The sequence below is a fragment of the Pteropus vampyrus genome, unplaced genomic scaffold, assembly GCF_000151845.1.
Source record: "Pteropus vampyrus isolate Shadow unplaced genomic scaffold, Pvam_2.0 Scaffold389, whole genome shotgun sequence".
NCBI lineage: Eukaryota > Metazoa > Chordata > Mammalia > Chiroptera > Pteropodidae > Pteropus > Pteropus vampyrus.
In genome coordinates this window covers 496,620-502,157 of record NW_011889170.1, presented here as the reverse complement: position 1 = coordinate 502,157, position 5,538 = coordinate 496,620, and positions in this window count along the sequence as shown.

Genomic DNA, 5,538 nt, shown 5'->3' with positions numbered 1-5,538 from the left:
GTTCACCAGCTAGGAAGTTGCACTGAGCTCTGTGTTCAGAGTTTTTATTGAGTTTTCATCAAAGAAATTTCATTTCATTGGGTAGGCATAATTAATTGAATCTTTGACCATTTAATTGAATTCAATCTTCAACCTCCAATCTTCTCATGATGTTGCTAGTTTGGGCCGATATCAAGAGGCTCAAAGCCCCAACCCACTAATGAAATGACATGATTCATCTTTCTGGCATAAGCAGTTCTCACTCTATATCATCCACTTAACCTAGGTGTGGCCCAAGGGCTAACCATAAATAACAAAAACACTCATATCACTCAGGAAATTACAAGGATTTAGAGATTATCTCCTAGGAACCAAGAGCAAAGACCAGATAACTTTTTTTATTATACCATATGGAAAGTGGGTAGATTTTTCAAAGAGACACAGACAAATATTTAATTAGAGAAGAAGCAGGTAGCCTCATAGGACTCTGGTCTTTGTTTTTTGATATTAGATATCCATGAGGTCAAAAATGCCTTGTACTTTAGTTGGTTTCCATTAATTTCAATTAAGTTTTCTCTCTCATTTAGTAGAAATTCATTGGGAAAAAAATGAACTGGCACTTAAATAATTTGTAGGGCTTTTAATTAGTATTTAGAGGTCTCAGGAATATTCCAGATAGAGGAAAACAGAATGACTAAACATACTAAGATTCAGAAGATATGGAATGTGTGAACAGTTCCAGGACTCCTTTTACAGTAATAATATCTTGTTCGAGTCCTGGAAAAGTCAAAAATAAAAAGCCTAGTCTGTCTCTTCACTTCTTTACAGTGACTTTTTCTCTTCTCATTCTCCTTGATTCAAACTGGCCTTGGGCTCACTTGCTTCTTTTCTTTCCTTATCCTTCTACATACTGCATGGACACTCTCTTAATTATTAATCCCTTAGGTCAGCATCAAAGAGTCTTAGAAACAAAGTCTCTGGTTTGTTGACCACAGAAACAGAGTTTTGGTCAAACTAAAGTTAACATCTTGCAGCTCCATACACATGAAGGTGGACTACACTGCTAGTATCCCCTTGAAACCAGATAGAACAATAACTTGACTGACATCAGGACCTGATGCAATAATCAAACTGCATCCTACCCTAGTCCTGACCAATTAGTAGAGCCCATGACCCCAACTCCCTTAGCTACTAATGATTTTTCCTCTTATATAACCTATCCCCTAGAGGCCATTGGGGAGCCAGGTCTTTGAGAGATAGCTCACCTGTGTCTCCAGGCTTGGTGCCATTTCCTTAAATAAACCTCTACTTTCTTTGCTGCAAACTTGTCCATGTGTCTTTTGAGTTTGATGTGCACAGGCAAAATAAACTCCTTGGGTTCAGTAATACTAGCTCACAAGTAGGGTAGTATGATTAAGGTTTGTATAGAAAGGAGTTTTAAAAACAGCCAAACTCTTTCTTCTAGGGCAGACTTTGACAGTATTTTCCTAAACTTAACAATTTTGTAACATATTAACAGACCACATTACTTGATCAGAATTGTAGAAATCATTATCAGGAAAAATGGGAGAATTAGGCTTTTCTACACAATTGTCACCCTTAACTTTCATGTATTTGTCCTGGAACACACCCTTGTTTTGAATGCCTATGTCCTCATGACATTCATGTCAAAATCTCGACACTTCAATAATTTCCCACCCATGCCCCTACTGAGCAATAGTATTTCAGATGAATATGTAAATTATATTGATCCTCCAGAGCATTGATGAAAAGTGAAGAGAAATGACATAGCAGATTATTACAGGTCTCTGTTTAAAAGATAATAGCAAAATGACATAACACTGTAAATTGGGAGCAAAATAAGTTGGAACTATTAGCCATGACTAATTTGACCTTAGATTCCTAACTAAGTAGAGGATCCAGAATATTCTTCAACTGCACTTGAAGTCACCTCATTAGAATTTGAGAACTACATTAAGCACATAGGCTTGAGTAGAACAATGGAAAGAAAGCACTTCAGGGACTAGTAAAAAATAAGGATGAAAATGTTGGGTGGAGCAGACTGTAATAGACTTTGAAAGCCAACCAGATAATTTAAACTTGGTATAATGCATATATTATAGTTTTTCCCCTGGAGTAACTAAAGAGAGTAATTTTAGGATCAGTGTGGAATGAATATAAAGGATAGATTAAAAGAGAAGATAGAAGACAGCAACAAGTTAAATGATTGCAGGAGATTAGATATAACTGTTGAAATGTATTTCACAAAGATACAGGAAATGATGAAGTTTAGATCATAAGAAAAGAAAGTGATTTTAGTAAAGAATGATATCTTTTTCTCCTAGTGGTAATTACTATAATTATTAGTAACAATTATTTCTCCATAAATCTAGTTTTCTCTGAATATCCCTGCCTGCTGAGACTCATCTGGTTCTTTAATGATTCTTCTCTAGGAAAAATAATTTATGCAGTAGCTAAAAGGCTTTTTCATCATGTTCAGGTTATAGGGCAAGTATAAGCAGTCTGTGAAGGCAGTTAGGCATGATGGACATATTCCAATACATTTTTCTTCAATCATCTGACTAATGAGATGGCAATCTTATTTCCTTCTCTGCCTGTCTTTCTGCTCTCCATTTTCTTTCAGGGAAAACTCAAAGGTAGAGGATTTCAGAGTTGTTTAAATTATAGTCTTTAAGATATATGATAACTTGATGAACCAATGGGGGAAAGCCAGATTACATTTTAAATATAAAATCTGAGAATTTTAATGGACACTTTTTTATGTAGTATGGGAGAGCCTGATGTAAGCATTTTTTTTTTGCATTATTATTATTGTTCTTAAAGACTAAGCAAATGATTATAGTCTGAGTTTAAGAGAGACCAACTATTTTAACTCTCAGATTCCCAATTCACTAGTCCACTAACATCCCCTCTCGATCCTCAGGACAGACAAAATGCCCATGCCCTGCTCAGTGAGGTTGTACTGAACCCTGGAGACATCTTGGAAACTGGGTGGCAGGGGTATTTGGAAAATTCTGGCAGGGGCTGTTTGTCTATCCCAAGGATCAAGAGGGGATGTTAGTGGACAAGTCAAGAAAACTAAGCATCAATGTTCAGACAATTCCAAAATGAAGAATATTCTGATGTTTTTCACAACTTTCAAATATTCCTCTAGATATATTGAAAATGAAAGCCTTGTTTATTGTTACTCAACCTTAGATCCAACTCTGTTTTATTCATCCAGCACATTTTTTTTGCAGTTTCTATGTACACTGAATTTTTAAAAATGTAACTACTATGTCATTTGAAAGAAGATTGTCTTTTTTTATTCAAATTTTCCCTAGATTTAGCTACATTTTGGAAAATCAGGTTTCTTAAAGCAATACTGTACATGACATTTGAACCTTCATACAAATCACCTGTATCAGCCTATATCATTAGCTGTCATAATAATTCATAATAATTCCAGGAACAGGTTCAGATGACTGAATGTTTTATTTTCAAGTGTGTTTATACCTGAGCATTTATAAATTAAAATGTGAGCCATTTTATTATAAATTTCTCACTCCAGTGGATGTTGCCCTGTCTTTATTCCCATTACCTGGCCTACATTCCTATACCCCAGCTGCTATGAAAAGTGACTGCTAAGTGCTCAGAGATACTCTTTTGGATAATTGCCTTTGGCTGAAATGGGAGATCCCTCAATCCCTGCTATGATAGAAATGTTTGTGCCCCCCCCTACTACTCACCCCCAATTTGTATGTTGAAGTCCTAAAACCATGTGATATTATTGTAAGTAGAGCCTTAGGGAGTGCTTAGGTTCTGAGGGTGGAGCCCTCATAAATAGGATTAGCGCTTTTATAAATGAGACCCCAGAGAGCTTCCTCACCCCTTCTATCAGGTGAAGATCAAACTGAAAGGTCTGTGACCCTAAAGAGAGCCCTCATTGAACCGTGATGACACCTTGATCTTGGAATTCCAGTCTCCAAAACTGTGAGAAATACATTCCTGTTATAAACTACTCCACTTGTGCTATCTGTTACAGCAGTCTGAATGGACTAGCACAACTAAGGTGTTGCCAGTTCTGTCGTGTCACGCTCTGACTACCCTGTCTAATATGGTAACCACTAACCACATGTAGCCATTTAAATTTACATTTAAATTAATGAAATTGAAAATGTCATTCCTTGGTCTCACTAGCTGCATTTCGTGGGCTCAAGAGTCATCTATGGTTAGTAGTATGGTTCTGGACCACATGGATACAGAATATTTCCATTATGATAAAAATTTTATTGGACAGCATTACTCTAGAATACATGTAGATAAAAATAAAATGAAGTTTAGTCCTGAAATTTAAAATTTTCTAGTCACCACGTGAAAAAATGTGGGGAAAAAACAGATGAAATTAATTATAATAATATATTTTATTTACCCAGTGTGTTCAAAATACTATCATTTAACTATGTAATAAATATTAAAATTATTATCGATACATTTTACAATATTTTTTTGTACTAAGCCTTAAAACTCAGGTGTGTATTTTAAACTTACAGTGTATCTCAATTCGACAACTAAATTTTCATCAGAAATACCTAATCTGTATTTAGATTTCATAACATTTATAGTCAAAAGGTAGATTTACATACTCCAGGTTTTCCAAACATGTTTAAAAGTTTTCCAATACATAAATGGGGTAGGTTTTAAAGTCTAATTAATTAAAATAAGATCAAATACAAAATTCAACTCTTCAGTCAAATTAACCACATTGAAGTGTGAAACTGACACACATGTAAAATGGCTGCTAAATTGTTCAACACGGTTCCGGAGCTCCTTGTAGTAAAGCTAGAGTCCAGCCGAGAGCACATGTTTATTTACATCCTACTTCTGCTGACAGTGCTTGAATCCCTGTGCTAGACTCTGCTTCTAGGGAAACTGAACTGGGACATTAATTTTTTATCCATCTCTTATTACCATTAATGCATTTACATTTATTTTTCTATATGTCTGCATTTTATATTAGATACATGCTTCATTTCAAGAAGTAAAGAGGAAATTTCAAAATATTTTTATTTTCTTAGAAGCCATTAGGTCTGACAGTCTGAGAGCCATTTAGCTACAAATATAAATGTGAGATTATATGCTTACATATTTACTTTGGTGTATTTTATCTGCAGAGCATATCAATCAGTAGATTTTCAAACATTTTTTAAAATTTGAATATTATTACTATATAAAATATAAAATTGCTAGCAATGACATTTCACTACTGTTAGAGACATTACATACACACAACACCCCTGGCCATCTTTTTGAGCAGTCAGATCACAAATTAATTCAAATTATAAAAAATAAGAACTAGGCATTGTTTTAATCTCCCTCTGCTAACAAGCTCAGAATCAAATTATAGCAGTAGTTGATGTGGCATTTTATAAGCAACTTACAAAAACTGAAAGGAAGATTTTTGTTGTTGTTAGTATTATACCCATCACAAAAATGCCTAGGAACAGAAGAGAAAAAGAAAAGAGCAGATAACTTAAAGCAGGTTATGAAAAAAAATAA